This window comes from Tachysurus fulvidraco, chromosome 18, assembly GCF_022655615.1.
Source record: "Tachysurus fulvidraco isolate hzauxx_2018 chromosome 18, HZAU_PFXX_2.0, whole genome shotgun sequence".
Classification (NCBI taxonomy): Eukaryota; Metazoa; Chordata; class Actinopteri; order Siluriformes; family Bagridae; genus Tachysurus; species Tachysurus fulvidraco.
This window is the reverse complement of record NC_062535.1, coordinates 18,662,344-18,680,592: the sequence shown is the minus strand read 5'-3', so window position 1 is coordinate 18,680,592 and position 18,249 is coordinate 18,662,344. Positions and strand designations below refer to the sequence as shown.

The window sequence follows — 18,249 nt, the reverse complement described above, 5'->3', positions numbered from 1 at the left end:
ACATCCTGTCTGTATCTGATGGTGAGAAGCTAGTTCATGCCTTCATGACCTCTAGACAGGACTATTGTAATGCATTACTAGGTGGTTGTCCTGCATCTTTAATAAATAGGTTACAGTTAGTCCAAAATGCAGCTGCTAGAGTTCTAACTAGGACAAAAAAGTATGACCATATAACCCCAATTTTATCATCTATACACTGGCTACGTGTTTAGAATTTATTTATAGAAGTTTAGAATTTATTACAAAATGCTATTACTTACGTGACGTATTACGTTATTTTCGTATTTAGCTCCCAAACTTTGGAACAGCCTTCCTGATAGTGTTCGGGGCTCAGACACACTTTCCCAATATAAATGTAGATTAAAATCGTTCCTCTTTAGTCATCCGTACACATAATACATCCCATAATATTGTGCTCTAATACATCTGACCAAATGCACAATATCATCTAGTGCTTGCTAATATTATGAACAGCAGCCACGCTAATTCCTCTCCACTGCTTCTCTCTTTCTACCCATTCTGAGGCATCCAGAGATTGTACCAGCTCCTATTGTGTTCCGTATCATGAAGATTTCAGACCTTCACTGAGATGAGACCAACACTGTGAGACTCCCGAGACACCTAGAGATGTTCCAGCTCCAGTTGGATATATTCAGACATTCTAAGAGGAGATGCCAACTCCATGTGGTCTTGAGGACAACAACCTCCTAATTAATACAATTTTGTGCTGTAGAATAAACAGTTGTCGGTAATTCAGTGTTGCAGTAAATGGTTTCAGAACCGTCAGGGAGGTTTGTGGATAACAGAGCAGTGCAGTAAATTGTGTTAGAAAGAGATCTGCTGTCTTTAACCTCCTCGTAGTCACAGACTGGTGCTGGAAGCTGAGCACAAGAAGGAAAAGAAACAATTATATTCAATTTAGGTACAAAAAAAAGCTCTAAAAAACAGCTCAAACAGATTAAAGTCTAAAATATGGTCTAAAATCCGTATATATTTCATTTTCATTCATTTAAATGCCAGATGCTTTAATATATAACTCACCACACCAGGGTTTGAGGAGCTTTTTAAGGATTGGGCTGAAGATGAGGCTGAAAGTTGTACAAAAATACAAGCAACTGTTTTAAAGATGACATTATGATATGTGAAAAAAAAATCATAAAAGCAAATAATATAAATAAATTTTTAAAAATTTAAATTTTTTTTAAAAATACAGTTTTTAAAGGGTGCTTGTCTCTATGGACCTCATGCATGTACATTTCTCTCTACTTGGAGGATTAATGTCTCTGGAGACTTGTCTCTGGATGCCCTAATAAATAGTGTTAAAGTGTTTACAAACACAATAGAAGTTAAACACTCATCTCTAATTATGCATATTAAAAGTTAAAATGTTATTTAGAGAAAAATAAAATTTTGCAATTCTGAGTAATAAAATAAAAATGTAAAACATTAAACATTATTATTACTATTAGTAATCATAATAATAATAATAATAATAATAATAATAATAATAATAATAATTATTATTATTATTATTATTATTATTATTATTATTATTATTATTATTATTATTATTGGACTCCTATTGGCTATTTATCCTATTGGCTCCTATTTATGGTGTTCACTATCAGATCTTCCTTTTATTTTGGGCATCTGGGCAGTGAATGTGTAGTGACTGGTTTCTGAGTGTGGAGTTTCCTGATCCACCAAATTTGTCAGTATTATGAAAATCAGGTCTAAAAGCATTTAGTCAACTTTGAAAGTCATGTGATGTGTAGTTTCTACAGGAAGTGTATTGTGTGTGTGTGTTTTGTGTGTGTGTGTGTGTGTGTGTGTGTGTATATGTGTGTGTATTTATATTACACACATAAGTGCCACCTCAGTGTTGTGCATAACATTCACTGTGTTCACCTTTCATGAGTTAATTCTGACTTTATTACCACATTAAGTAGTTGTGTGAATGGAATACAGTACCTTGGTTCTTCTTTTTCCACTGTATCAGTCCAGTGAATAAAAGGGCAATGAGAAGCAGCACGAGAACAACAGACACGGCAGTGATGACAGGTAAAGTTTGGAAACCTGGAAGAAAACAGAACAATTCAACTTTTATGGGAGTGTGTGTGTGTGTGTGTGTGTGTGTGTGTGTTTGTGTGTGAGTGCATGTGTGTGTATGTGTACACATATGTGTGTGTGTGTGTGTGTTTCTGTGTGAGTATGTGCGTGAGTGTATGTGTGAGTGTGTGCATATATGTATATGTGTGTGTTTCCGTATGTCTGTGTATGTGCGTGCGTGTGTGTGCATGTGTTTGTGTGAGTGAGTGAGTGAGTGAGTGAGTGAGTGAGTGTGTGTGTGTGTGTGTGTGTGTGTGTGTGTGTGTGTGTGTGTGTGTGTGTGTGTGTGTGTGTGTGTGTGTGTGAAAGTGTAACTGAAGCTGATGTGGTTGTTTTGTGGCCTTCAGACTGGATGTTTAACTTGATGTGGCTGAAACTGGAATATTTGGTCATATAGGAACTAAAGTCTGTATTCTTTCATGCTGATAAAAGCTTTGGCTGAAAAAGGTCTTGTAAAAAACATGAGTTTACACACTTTTGGTGATTATAAACTGAACACAATCCTGAGTTTATGTAGTTAGAGTTGTGTGTTGCAGTAACATTCTAACACTCTACATGTTTTACTGTGATGTGGACTTAACACTGTAAAGTTGTGCTTTGTTTAGATTTAGAGTAGGTTTTATTACCCCGTGGGTAAACACCCATACTAACACTAACGCTTCTACATTAGACTTGTGAAACCTTCCTGTAGCCGGAGATAAAGGTGGGGTTAAGTGTGTAAAGGGTGTAAAGCTTTATTGTGTATTATATCCAGTAGGGATGAGCGAGTACAGCATTATCTGTATCTGTATCTGTACATGGAGTGGGTGGGGCCTAACCTGGACGTGGGCAGGGCTTGTCTTGAAATGGTCGGGGCCTTAAACGGTATGTTATTTTAAGCATGCAATTGATATGGGTTGATAAGAAATTGTTATATTTATTGCTGAACCTGAACTGCAGAAGAGCATGTCTGCAGTGCTACAGCTCTGTGATCTGATTGGCTCTTGCCTCATGTCTCAGTTTAACTGCATGTTGTGTAGATATGAGCTACAACCTAAAACATGGCATGTTTGATACACTTCCTTCTGGAATTCATACAGAGTTTTCTCACTGCATCAAAACCCCTTGTAGAGTTTGTTTAGAAGTCACCTGAAGACCTCGAGTCAGATGACAGTCTGAGTTCATTCATCTTAATGACGTGGACATTACTGACCTGGAAACATTCAACCACACGGGATCTACATGTATCTTTAACTTTGTATTAAATCAGATCATCAAGTTCTGTCTTATCAGCTGGACCATTAAATAAAAATGCTGACAAAAGAGCAGATGTTCTAAACCAACATGTTGGGTTGTTGCCAGAATAACTCAGTATTAAGACCTGTAACCTACCCAAACTGAGCACAAGACCACAGTGAGGCAACGAACAACAGGGTTCTGTTCAAACAAACTAAACACTGCATGATCATCATCACAGAATAATAAATACTGTAAAATGCAGTGAATGTTTTGGCCTAAATTGAATATTCTGTCTGTAATGTGTGTATTCTGTCTGTAATGTGTGTATTCTGTCTGTAATGTGTGTATTCTGTCTGCAATGTGTGTATTCTGTCTGCAATGTGTGTATTCTGTCTGTAATGTGTGTACTCTGTCTGTAATGTGTGTATTCTGCCTGTAATGTGTGTATTCTGCCTGTAATGTGTGTATTCTGTAACATGTTCATCATTAGAAGGTGCTGTGATGTTGATGGTTAAAAGGAAATGAAAACATGGTAATGGGTCTACAGTTACTTCCTGTCAGTTGTTAAAGCACAGGGCAGAGCAGCAGGTTTAAAATAACATGGTAGATATTCTACATACCCTGAGATGAGGAAGTGATGAGGGTTTTGTGGGTAGTATAAGTTAGTAACTTATCTGAAATAAAAAAAGAGACAGATTTAATGGTGTGAGAGAAATGTGAAGAAGTCAGGTAAAAAAGTTTATAAAGAGACACTTACACTTGTTACTGAATGTGTCTCAAAAGATAAGTCTCTCATGTCCAACCGCTGAGCAAAAAGTAATGTCAGCAGAAGTGGATGTGGTTAACAAGTGTTGCTGTTATTTTGGTATTAGTCACTTATTCTGAAATAGTGCAAATGCTCAGAGTTTTCTCTAATCACATAAAATAAAATCTTAAATAATGCAGAAAATATTACTAAATATTTTATTAATATAAATATTCAGCTTCATGACTGAATGATATCCTCTACTATAAAGTGCTCTTTGTAACAGAATTGTCACCATTTCCTTCTTCTTTATGCTACAACTGTGGGTTTACATTGTCAGTTACATTCAGAGCACGTCTATTAAAAAGCTGCTTTTATTTAAAAACCGAGAAAGGAAAGCGCTTAGCTTGTGACGCTAACATGCCCAGCACATCCTGTGTGTATTCATGCTAGCGGGTTCAAGTCATGCATCTTTGCTGACATTTACTTCATTAACTGGTGATGTTTTTGTATTGTGTACTTGTGTATTTAATACCACAGCTGAATTACTGCTGAAAAAAATGGATCACAACACAATGGTTCTCTAAAAGCCTATAAAAACTAGAACAATTCTCAGATGTTATTAAAGAGAGCAGGGTGTGTTAGCATGAGATTAAACACAGTTCATGTTCTGTGTACAGAGTCGTCTTAACACCTCAGTCTATATGTGTGAACACATCAACTCTGTACTTCATCAACACCTAGGACAATGTATCAAACTGTTTACAGTTTTTTTGGATTGCTTACACACTAAAATTAACAGTAGTACACTATTAGCAAAACCTTACACTCAAGAGGCAAAACATCAGCCCATATTTGCTCTCTCTATAAGCACGTTGTCAACCTCACACTTGTTGCAAAACTCTAAACACAGTGATTTACAAAACACTAAACACACTTAACACACATTACACACAAAAATCTATCATGAAGTCACTTCCATGCAATACCAAAGCACTCTTATTATAATATCTATGATTAGAGTAGGCTACCATCAATAAAGTACAAATATAATGTAAATTCACCAAACACTACACAAGACCAATGTTGCAGACTGAAGAAACTCCTTTATTTGTCAACACGCCCAAAATGTTGACATGTACTGTAAGTTTATGGTAAAAAATACCAAAAAAAAACTAGACATTGTCTCTTCGCCTAGCTGGATCTGGCCAGAGAATTTCATCAACATCGCAGGCAATGTTGTCATTAGCAAGACACCTTGGAAAGAAACGTCGTGAATGACGAATCCATCCTTGCATTGCTGCTACCTCCATCTGGTCACAGGCCTCCTCCATGGCTTGGACGAGGGGTACCTCAGCCTGGAGACGGAGATCATATACCTTCCACCGACTCCATTCTGTGTAATGGCTGCACAGAGTGTTATAGTATATTACCCCCACGTTACCCTGGGACATTGACTATAGCCCGGAGGCCAATGATGTTTCTTCCCCTCCTTCGTGTTCTCGTCAGGTTGAACCCAGCCTCATCTACATATATGAACTCATGCTGGATCTCCTCTCCATCCATTCGTAAAACTCTCTGAAGAACAGTGTCATGCAAAATTGTGTAGTTCAGTGTAGATATGATGTTGATATGATGATATTTTTACAATACACTGTATCTATTTTCCAGTCGAAATGTTATCACACTCGCCACCGTGTATCGGCTTAGATTTGGCTGTACTCGCAGTCCAGCCTCCCTCAGCGTCAGGCCGTGGGTGACAACGTGGTCAACGAGTGTTGCGCGGATCTCACTTGTCAGATTCGGTCCTCTTTGAGCACCTTCTTGTCTTCCTCTTCCTCTACCTCTACCTCCAGCATGGCCTCCATCTCTTCCTCTTCCTATGTTGATTCCTCATCTGTTGATTCCTCTTCCTCCCCTTCCTCCTCCTCCTTCTCGTTCTCCTCCGTCTCTTCCTCGTCTTACTCTTTCTCTGACTCTTTACATTGTGCTTGAAGACCGATGAACTCACCTGTTGCTTTTAATATTCAATTCAAGTTCAATCCAATTCAAGTTTATTTGTATAGCGCTTTTTACAATAGAAAGTGTCTCAAAACAGCTTTACAGAACATAATCATAGAGCAGAAGGTAAACATATATTATAGTGCTTATACACCTGATTGGTGTGTCTACAATTAAGCGAACAAGTGTTTGCACACCTGATGACTGTGTTGAACCGACTGGTTGGACGGTGCAGTAATTTGACAGTCAGTGCTTTGGTATTGCATGGAAGTGACTTCATGATAGATTTTTCTGTGTAATGTGTGTTAAGTGTGTTTAGTGTTTTGCAAATCACTGTGTGTAGAGTTTTGCAACAAGTGTGAGGTTGACAATGTGCTTATAGTTGTGCAAATATGGGCTGATGTTTTGCCTCTTGAGTGTAATGTTTTGCTAATAGTGTACTACTTTTAATTTTAGTGTGTAAGAATCCAAAAAAACTGTAATGTAGATCATACTTTAAATATGAAATACACATAATCAAATGTATGTTAAATGTATTTATGGATTACTTACTGTCTCTTACTTGTGTGAGACAAACGATGAGTGTATGAAAGTGTCAGAACTTGGACATTCTCTGTCGGAACAATAGGGGGTGTTCTGGCAGTGTGTTGTCTGTCACATGTCTTGTAATAATCACCTGGTTGTAATTGGTTTAATTATTATGTGTATTTATTTCTGTCAGAGAACGGGGGTGTCTTCACACATAAAAAGGCCCAAATGCAGGGATAACAAAATAAAAACAGAGATTTTATAAACAAAATACAAACAATAAATACAGGAAACAGGAACACAGAAGCCGACAAAAAATGAGGACCCGACGAAGCTAACCGCAATGTGGAGGAAATAAATACACATAATAATAAAACCAATTACAATAATAACAAGACAGACTGCCAGAACGCCCCCTAATGTTCCAGCAGAGAATGTCCAAGCAGGAATCCTGACAGAAAGTGTGAATAATCAAATTTCAATACTGTGATGTTGCAGCAGAAGTTTGTCCTTTATTCATAATAACAGTCATGTGGTTACAGAATTCACACACAGAGTAAATATATTTAAATACTGACACGAGTTCTTCATATCCAAAGTGACATCATATGTTTTATATGTTTTTTTTTGCAGTGAGACAAAATAAAACAATGTATTTGAGTAGCTTTAGGCTGGTTAAAGTAGCTGTACTGTGATATATACATGTGCTTCATCCTGGTCAGAGTCACAGTGAGTCAGGAGTCTATTCCAGGATCACTGTGTGCCAATCAGGACGTCATGCTGTGTTTGACTAAAGCTCAGAACTCAGAGGAAAAACAAAGAAAACTGGCACCTCAACTCAGAATTCCTACTCAGAGAGTCAGGAGGGTCTCTTCATCCCAGAGTTTATCATATGACTTCAGACCAACATGGCCAGCATGGCCACTCACACCATCAGCACACTATACATTATATATTTATAATCAATAAACTTAGCTGACTAAATGGGTGTTAAAAAATACACTTTCATGGAGTGGTGTAGGGGCAATAAAATACATATGGACAGGATGAGAACTAGAAATAAACTATAATACCACACAAAAACACACACAGATTGATATATATATATATATATATATAGATATATATATATATATATATATATATATATATATATATATATATATATATATATATATATATACGTTGTGTTACAGCTCGACACCATGGGAACGCCGTTCACAAGACCAGTGACTATAGCACATGTGAACACACAGTAATATTACTGGCTAAAAATGACTGGGCAGTGAACTGGGTAGATATTAATTTACTTTAAATTAACTCTATATTGTTATATTTCTGTAAAGCTGCTTTGAGACAATGTCCATTGTTAAAAGCGGTACACAAATAAAATGTAATTGAATTGAGGTTTTTAAACATTTTGGCAGGAAGGAATTAGTCTTATATCAATAATGAGCTCAGAAATTATGCTGACCTATAAGTTGCTCCATAGATTTTGTTTCCAAAATTCCACTTGACTATATACAGTCTTTGAAAGGACATTATATATGATCACACTCTCTGGTGTCACCCAAATGAGGATCAGCTCCTTTTGGAGTCTGGTTCCTCTAAGGGTTTCTTCCTCATATTTATTCTATATTTTTTATATTTGTGTAAAATTATATATATATATATATATATATATATATATATATATATATATATATATATATATATATATATATATATACAAATAATTCTTTTCGCTTTTATTTTCAATTTATACCAAAATAACAAAGGTCTACAAAACTAAACTCTCTGTCCCCCAAAAACTAGACATAAACATAATCATACTAAACATAATGTACATGATCAGATGTCCATAAAGGAAAAGACATAATGATAATAATAATAAATAAACAACATGACGTGTGTATGAATAATATTCCCCACCCCCTTTACAATACCATATTGCCTGCTTTCATTTCCTCAACAAAAGGTAAGAAAGGTTACCAGATATTATTCTAATTGTACATCTAATTTTCTCCAACTTAAAATGTTACATGACTTCCCTTATCCAGTGACTGAATGTCAGGTGAATTGGCCCTTTCCATTTAATCAGTGTTAGTCTACTAGACAGAAGAGAACAAAAGACCAGTATGTTTTTACTTATATTTTACTTTTTTTCCCCCTAATTTTGCATTTTTTGGCCATAATAAACAATACAATAAATGGGGATGGCTCTATACCACCTCTCCAAAAAGCCCAGAGAAGGTCTAGAACATGTGTCATGTCCAGAACATATGCAGCAGAGCTGAGGGAGACTGCTGTCATCTATCATGTGGGATCTGTCAGCTTTAATCTTAAAAAGTCTGACTTTAGTCCAAATTGTATTACAGTATGTCTAAAGCAAATGGTTGATTAAAAAAATTCCCTGAATTATTTTGTAACAGTTGTCCTTCGAAAATGGTTCGTCTATACCTGTCTCTGTATTATTATTGAGTAGATCTAAAGATGTTGAATAATACATGTTAATGCTTCATAGATCCTGCTTAGAGACTGTTTTTGGACTGATCTACATTAAAGTAGTTGGAGGGCAATATGACAAATAATTAAAACTTCAATTCTACAATGTTCCAAAGTTGCAAATACCTATTAAATCTTTATTTAACATTTTCTTCACCAACTGTTGAAAGGATGCAAAAGACAACATTACGTTGTTGTTTTTCTAGGAAGAAATTGTGAAACAAGCTTCCAAGTCCAAAATGCGACCTTTGGAGTCGCAGGAGAGGGAGAGAGAAAGAGGATTCACGGGAATCAAGTGCCAGGCTTGAAAATAAAGCCAGACATGAGCTGAATTTCTTCGGTGAGCAACGCTCGTAATTCACGTTACAGCTACCTTGAGAGTTCCACTAGTAAACATACAATGCAAAGAGTGTGTGATTTGTTCTTCATAAAAAAAAACACTGAAATGATCCAAAGCACAAAAGAGTATTTTACAGGAAAAAGATACAAAAGTTTGCAGAAAGAAACAAACAATGGGGTTACATTAATCAGTTTGACAGCTCAAACCAGTCCACTTGGCTAGCAAACAGAAGCATCCAGAATCTTAATGTTTATTGATATAGGACAGATTCTGGTAGACTGTGTCTGATTGGCTGGTGGTTGGGTCTAAACCCTTGTCATTTTCTTTTGTTTGAACAGGATGCAAATTTTGATAATTTTCATAATCTTCATTTGTCTGAAATGGAAAATAAAAATTATTAAAATGTTTGTAAGTAAAGTGTTTGTGAAAGTAACATCTGAAACAAATCACTGGCCTGTACCTGTCTGGAAGATTGTGTCACTGTTCCAGAGCCTGAAGAGAGAAGAGATTGCTTTAAATCACATTCTCTAAAGACAATGAACAAAACCACAACCCATTCATTTCACATCCATAGTGTGGAGGAACTACTGTATATTTCCATGTGTTAATGAATATCTTATCTACACTACGCATCTTTGAAGAATTGCTGTACTACTTTATATAATTTGTGTGACTTTTGATCTGTTGATTTGTGGGTGCAGTGATATGCATACTACACGAGTGATTGCACATTACACCATGTTTCACATCTTTATCACACTTTCTCATGTAAATAGCCATGAGAAAGTTTATTCATGTGACTTTGGCTGCATTGGTTGTTTCTGCACTGGTTTGAAAATAAAAAAACTTTAACACTTTAACATGTGTGAATATAAATTAAAATGTGCTTGTTTGTTTGCAGTACCTTGGGTCTTTTTTTTACACCGTATAACTCCAGCTGATAAAAGGCCAATGAGAAGCAGCACTAGAGCAACAGGCACAACAGTCGTGACTAGGGGTATAGTTGTGAATCCTGGATATGAAACACACACAATGTGTCACAATATTTTAAACTATATTCTGCCCATTTATACCGAATTTACCTTGACAATTTTGTGCATTGTTGATCTTGACAACAGCATTGTTATCTTATTATATAGTTGATATGCAAATTTTTGATCTTATAGAGTAGGTTTTAGCTTTGTAGTTCTCTCAGCTGATAGATCAGGAGTAGTTTCAAACTCCCTTAAGGTGTGAATTGTGGGCAGGGCTTACTCGTTTCAAATGAATGTTCTCCCTTCAATTTCGATTTGTAAGTATCCCTAAAACCTCCTTGTAAATTAATGTCTAGAACTGTTTTGATCTAATTTACCATTTATTTAAAACTAATTTTTGGTTGACTGCAGATATGTGCCTCAAACCCATGTCTGTAGTCACCTTTACCATCATATGCACTCTCAGTTACAGAGCATAAGTCACATTTCCAGTACTGACTACAAGAAAACCATCTAAAACCTCAATTTGATCAAGACTGCAAATAATTGCATCAATATGCAAAGCAAAAGACAAATAATCAACCACAGCTGAATTATGATGGACAATGTGCTTCTCACAGATGGCCTGAATAACCTCGGTGCGAATACTGTGAGCATCATCATCAAGGTACTGATGTCTTTACTAGATTTTTGACATATTACATCATTCCACAACCCACCATGAAGATGTCTGAACAAATTGTCAGCATCCACATTTTATTTTGCAGCACTGAACTGAAGTTTGAAAGAAAATCTATGATAAAACTCTCCTGTTTGAAACGTGTTCAGTTGTACCTTTTACGCAGTGTTGTATAAAGTACTAGAAAGCAGTACTTGAGTAAAAGTACAAGTATCGTACCAGAAAAAGACTTTGGCAGAAGTGAAAGTTACCTTTTAGAATATTACTCAAGTAAAAGTCTTAAAGTATCTGATATTTACTGTACTTAAGTATCAAAAGTCATTTTCTGATATTTAATGTACTTAAGTATTTGAAGTAAAAGTAAAAAGTAAAATTTCAGTGATTTTCGGTAGGCATAAGAGACACTTCATCCGGTAGGAAGAATCTTTCATTCCAATGTACAGAAACATTTCTTGCAAATACGGCCATAGGTGCATAATGTTATCTTCTTCACCCTGTGCACAGAGTTCACCACTATCGTCGGGGTGGTTGTCTACGACAGGGGCGGCCAACCAGCGGCTCCCGAGCGGTTCTTTGCCCGGTTTCATGTGGCTATTACGTTCATATCAAAGTTTGTATTTGTGTCTTTTTAACGTGCGTCAAGTTTCCTAGTAGGAGCAAAATTATTTGAGTAAACAAATTGTGTCATGTTCGCTCTCAAAATGGCAGGGAAAAAAAGGTGATCATGTGTGCCCATGTGTATGATGTGGCTCTTTGCGGTAACACCTTAAAAAATTTGGATCCCTGGTCTACGTTAACGGGAGGTCCTCCAGTAGGTGCTTCCATGGCAGGCACTTATTTCCAGGGATTTCAGAACAGTGTAACAGATATTATGCCATCAGCTATTTTATAATCTAAACCTTACTCTAACCCTAACTTTTTATCTTGGAAATGTAGTGGAGTAAAAGTGAAAGTTGACATAAATTTAAAGTAAAGTTACATTACAACACCGCTTTTAGGTACCCAAAACTTTAAATATTCACAAAAACAGAAAAACGTTGAAATGTTGAACACATCACAGAATTAGTCTGTTATGTCTATACTTACAAATCTGCAGTACAAAAAAAACTGCAGATAAAAAAACTGCTTATAAAAGTCCAGTTTCTAGATTGGTAGAAAACAGTCCCATATCCCATACACAATTGTCCATTTACCTAAGAGTTGTTATGATACAACAGTTCAGCCCTACCATCGTGTTGTATGGCACAATCTGGTAATGAAATAATCCATTTGTGAAGAAAAGTCCAAAATTGACTCACTCTGTCATCCAGGTAAGCTATTTCTTCTGTTTCTCAATATTAAAATGAGCAGCAGACTTGGAGCTCGGAGCTCTCGCATCTTCCAATTTATATGCTTGGCTATTTTTTATTAAATTCCAAGCTATCTTGAGTTTACACTTTAACCTACTTACATCTTACTTCTTGACATCGTATTTATGTCTCGCAGCGTCCGCTTCTAGCCAGCTAGCATAACTAGCCAGTTAGCTCGGCTACCGCTAGTACAAGCTCTCGCATCTTCCACATTTTCATTTCACAGACTGGAGTGAGAGGCAGGGAGTTGACCTGCTCAGTCCGGTGGCTCTCTCCCACTCTGCTCTCCTCCATGTCCATTCTCATCTTGTAGAAGCAAATTATAGACAATAAATAATAAATAAATAAATAAATAAATAAATAAATAAATAAATAAATAAATTGGTTAAATAGTCTGCTTATAGCCGGCTAGCACAACTAGCCTGTTAGCTCGGCTACCGCTAGTACATTTTATTGTACTTGCTCTGTAACATCATGTCAGTTATGTCTCTGCCTTTGAGTGCAAGTGAGGACACATTGGAGCTGCACTCAGTGGAACTGGAGCTGGAGGCTGTGGAGAAGAACTACAGGTGAAGCAGGCCAAGCTGCAGGAGCGGACAGCCGCGCTAGAAGCTCCCCGGTCGGTCGCTCACCTGTCTCAGGTAAACTCCCGGGATGTAATTACCACTCCCTCCACCTCTACCCCGTGTGTTTTTCCGTCCAGGCCCAACACTCCCATGAAGTGGCCTGCCCAGACCCTGTTCACTCCGGCGCCAGGGCACCACGGGTCCTGGGTGCAGCAGCAGAGGACGCGTGCCGGTGATCATCGGAGACTCCATCGTCCGCCACGTCCGTGCTACTGTGGCTAAAGGCAAGGCTCATACTCACTGCTTGCCTGGTGCTCGTGTTCTTGATGTCTCTGCACAGGTACCTAGAGTAATGAGCAGAAACACCAGAGCTGTGGTTCTTCATGTCGGCTCGAACGACACCAGCCTGAGGCAGTCGGCAATCCTGAAGAGCGACTTCAACACCTTGTTGGAGACGGTTCGCAGCACAGCGTCCACGGCGAGGATCATCATGTCTGGACCGCTTCCAATGTACCAGTGAGGAATTGAAAGGTTCTGTAGACTTTTCGCTTTAAATGAATGGTTACGGTCATCGTGTCAGGCTCAGAAACTACTCTTTATTGATAATTGGAATGTTTTCTGGGAGCGTCCTAGGCTATTCCGTGCTGACGGCCTGCACCACAGCAGAGTTGGAGCGGAGATCCTCTCCAGGGTGCTGAACACCTTCTGACTGGTAAATTACTCTTTAAATTTAAATCTCAATAGCCATCCTTCACCTCAGCACATTGACACAAAAAATGCACACATAGCTCACCCTATTGAAACTGGGTCTGTTCCACAAGCAGTGAGCTCAAAAAGTAAATACGTGAGAAGTTCTCGAAATAATCTTACTGTAATTAGACCAGAAAAATGCCAAAGAAACAAACAAAAACAGTTCTTAAGGTTTGGGCTTCTGAACATTAGATTACCCAAAGCACTTATTGTGAATTAAATCATCTCAGAAAAAAAGCCTTACTGCACTCTGCCTCACCGAAACTTGGATTAAACCAAATGAATACATCAGTCTAAACGAGTCTACACCATCAGGATATATCTATAAGCACGAGCGTCATCAGACCGGTCGTGGAGGTGGTGTCGCCACTATCTTTAGTGATTTCCTTACTGTTACCCAGAGAACACCGCATAGATTCAATTCTTTTGAAGTGCTTCTCCTTAATGTTACACTATCGCACATGCACTCGAAAAAATCCCTGTCTCTTGCTCTAGCAACTGTGCAAAAGACGCTTTAGGACTCACATTTATGGACTTACTAAACTCACTTAGGCTCAAACAAAACATCACTAGTGCAACTCATCAACGTAACCACACACTAGATTTAATAATATCACACAGAATTGATGTCATTGATATAGATATCACTCCCCAAAGTGATGACATCACAGACCATTACCTCATAATGTACACACTACCCGTAGAATTGACTAACTGTGTCTCCACACGTTATCGACTCGGTAGAACTATTATTCCGACCATTAAAGACAGACTCACAAATAACCTGTCTGATCTGTCTGGACTTCTTACTGTACCCTCAAACTCAAACGACCTAGATGCAATGACTAACAGCATAGACGCTATATTCACTAGCACATTAGACACTGTTGCCCCAGTCAGATTACAGAAGGTTAGAGATAAAACACTTGCACCATGGTATAATAGTCATACTCACACCCTTAAGAGGGAGACCCGTAACCTCGAACGGAAATGGAGAAAAACTAAATAAGAGGTTTTTAGAATTGCGTATAAGGACAGTATGTCCAGCTACAGACAGGCTCTAAATGCTGCTAGGGCTGAGCACCTGAGCAAACTCATAGAAAATAACCAGAACAATCCCAGGTTTTTGTTTAGCACAGTGGCTAGTTTAACAAACAAAACGAAATCTGAACACACTATTCCATCACAATTAAGTAGTGAGGATTTTATGAGATTCTTCACTGATAAAATCAAAAGTATCAGGAATAAAATAGGTGACGCTCAACATATGAGAGTAACTAGTGACACCATCTCACCTAAGGTTTTACAGAGCTTTACAAGTACAGGACAGGAAGAGTTAGATAAACTTATTACTACAGCTAAATCAACAACATGTTCACTAGACCCCATCCCAACTAAACTACTGAAAGAAGTGTTACATAAAGCTGGTGAGCCTCTTCTTAATATCATTAACTCCTCGTTATCTTTAGGTTACGTCCTGAAGTCTTTCAAGTTGGCAGTTATTAGGCCACTCATCAAAAAACCTAACTTAGACCCAAATGAACTATCAAATTACAGACCTATCTCACACCTTCCGTTTATGTCTAAAATACTTGAAAAGGTTGTGTCCGTACAACTGAGCTTCCTCTTACAGGAGAGCAACATCCTTGAAGAGTTTCAGTCAGGTTTCAGGCCCCACCACGGCACAGAAACAGCACTTGTTAAAGTTACAAATGACTTGTTCTTAGCTTCGGACCAAGACTGTATGTCACTATTAGTTCTACTTCACCTTAGTGCTGCATTCGACACTATAGACCACAACATTCTTCTAGATCGCTTACAAAATTACACAGGTATTCATGGTCAGGCTTTAAGCTGGTTTAGATCCTACCTGTCTGACCGATACCATTTTGTAGAATTAAATGGTGAATCCTCCAGTTTATTACCAGTTAATTATGGGGTCCCTCAAAGATCAGTTCTAGGACCTCTGCTTTTCTCGATATACATGCTTCCATTAGGGAACATCATTAGAAGACATGGGATTAGTTTCCATTGTTATGCTGATGACACACAGTTATATATCTCATCAAAACCAGATGAAATAGCCACAGTGTCCAAATTAACTCATATGCCTTAGAGAGATAAAAAATTGGATGAGTTGCAATTTTCTGTTGCTAAACACTGATAAGACAGAAATATTACTTATAGGTCCAAAAACCAGTGCACAGAAACTCTCACAACTTAATTTCCATTTAGAGGGATGTACTGTTACTAGTAGCTCAACAGTGAAAGACCTCGGTGTTATATTAGACAGTAACTTGTCTTTTAAAAATCCTATCGCCCATACTACCAAAACAGCCTTCTTCCACCTTATAAATATTGCCAAGCTGAGAAACATCCTGTCTGTATCTGATGCTGAGAAGCTAGTTCATGCATTCATGACCTCTAGACTGGACTATTGTAATGCATTACTAGGTGGTTGTCCTGCATCTATAGGTTACAGTTAGTCCAAATTGCAGCTGCCAGAGTTCTCACTAGGACAAGAAAGTATGACCACATAACCCCAATTTTATCATCTCTACACTGGCTACCTGTTAAGTTTAGAATTGATTACAAACTGCTGCTACTTACGTACAAGGCTCTTAATGGTTTAGCTCCCATGTACCTAACTAGTCTTCTAACACGTTACAATCCTTCACGCTCTCTTTGATCACAAAACTCAGGACTTTTGGTAATTCCCAGAATATCTAAGTCTACTAAAGGTGGTAGCGCATTTTCTTATTTAGCTTCCAAACTTTGGAATAGTCTTCCTGATAGTGTTCGGGGCTCAGACACACTTTCCCAGTTTAAATGTAGATTAAAAACTCATCTCTTTAGTCAGGTGTACACATAATACATCCTATAGTATCATGCACCAGTACATAAGACCTGCACATTTTTATGAACAGCAGATATGTTAATCCCTCTCCACTGCTTCTTTCTTTGTACCCATCCTGAGGCATCCAGACACTGTACCAGCTCCCAACGTCCTCTGTGGGATGAAGCCTTTGGACGTCCACTGAGCCGAGACCAACTCTAAGAATCCTGAGACATCTCCAGTTAAACCCTGTAATACTAAGGAGATCTGAAGTCCATGATCCTTACACCAATACAACATTTGTTTGACTGTATATTACAATCACACCCCCAGTGTCACCCATATGAGGATGGGTTCCCCCTTGAGTCCGGTTCCTCTCAAGGTTTCTTCCTTTACCAATTTAAGGGAGTTTTTCCTTGCCACTGCTGCCTGAGTCACCTCAGACTTGCTCATAGGGGGATAAATACATACAGATTGTGAACTATATATATCTAATAATAATCTAGAATTTTTTATTCTGTCAATTCTTTTTCTTTTATTATTCCTTATTTCTTTTATTATTCCTTATGTTTACCTTCTGCTCTATGTTTACATTCTGTAAAGCTGCTTTGAGACAATGTCTATTGTAAAAAGCGCTATACAAATAAATTTTAATTGAATTGAATTGAATAAAATTAAATTCTTCAGTACTTCAACAGTTCTCAAGACTCAGTGAAAGGCTTGCCATCTTGTTCCATGCATGAATCTAAGTCCAGGTCACAACTTGATCGCAATACAACAAATCCTCAAAACGATTCAAATTTCAAATTGAGCTAAAAAATAATAAATCAACAAAAATGTAGATCTTTTCTAAATTAAGTTAAATCAGATTTTCTTCATTAAGAAAAATAAAATCTTTATGAATATCGTCCAGTGCTGAATAATTGATCTTTCTTTGCTCATGGCATCATGGTGAATACGTTAATTTCACCTAATTGAGCTTCTCCTATCAACCTAATTTACAGTCATGTGGAAAAAATTAGGACACCCCATTGAATACCCAGTTCTTCATTGGGAAATGTAAACATGTCAATTTCTGAACTAGTTTTAAGTTTTTTCTGTAAATGAAATGATGTAATTGCACATAAACAGCAAAAATCAGTTTGTTTAAACTTATTAAACAAAAGAAACCAACAGAAATGAGTATTTGATCTGAGGAAAAAGTTAGTACACCCTGTGCTCGAACAGCTAGTATTTTCCCCTCTGGCTGAAATAACCAGAAAGTTTCCCCCAGTACTCAATGCACAACTTTTTCAGCTGTGTGTTTGAGGGGTTTCTTACATCCACAGTAAGTATCTCTATATTATTTATATCTGGGCTTTGACTTGGTCACTCCAAAATTCTCCGTTGTTTACATTTCAGCGAATCCTTGGTGGACTTACTCGGATATTTTTGTCATGTTTCAAGGTCCAGTTTTGTTTCTGTTTAACATTTTTCACAGATGGTCTCACCGGTTCCTCAAGCACCTTCTGCTGCATTTTAGAATTCATAATAGGTTATATGATGGTGATCTGACCACGTCCTGCTGCAGCACAGCATCTCTAAACCAGAACACTTCATCCTCCATGTTTCACAGTTGGTATGAGGATTTTTTGCTAAATTGTTGTATT

The 18,249-nt window shown here is 37.5% G+C and overlaps 2 long non-coding RNA genes across 2 annotated transcripts in view; both read right to left on the bottom strand.

The window, feature by feature from the left end:
* Positions 1-786: 786 nt before the first annotated feature.
* Positions 787-18,249, bottom strand: part of LOC125139454 — a 27,822-nt gene continuing 10,359 nt past the window's right edge. The window contains exon 4 of the long non-coding RNA XR_007138503.1: positions 787-881. This is a non-coding gene — a long non-coding RNA (uncharacterized LOC125139454). The remainder of the gene's footprint in view (positions 882-18,249) is intronic.
* LOC113648539 overlaps positions 1,047-18,249 on the bottom strand; it is a 19,230-nt gene continuing 2,027 nt past the window's right edge. The window contains exons 2-4 of the long non-coding RNA XR_007138504.1: positions 3,948-4,001; positions 1,972-2,076; positions 1,047-1,088 (exon numbers count right to left, since the gene is read on the bottom strand). This is a non-coding gene — a long non-coding RNA (uncharacterized LOC113648539). The remainder of the gene's footprint in view (positions 1,089-1,971; positions 2,077-3,947; positions 4,002-18,249) is intronic.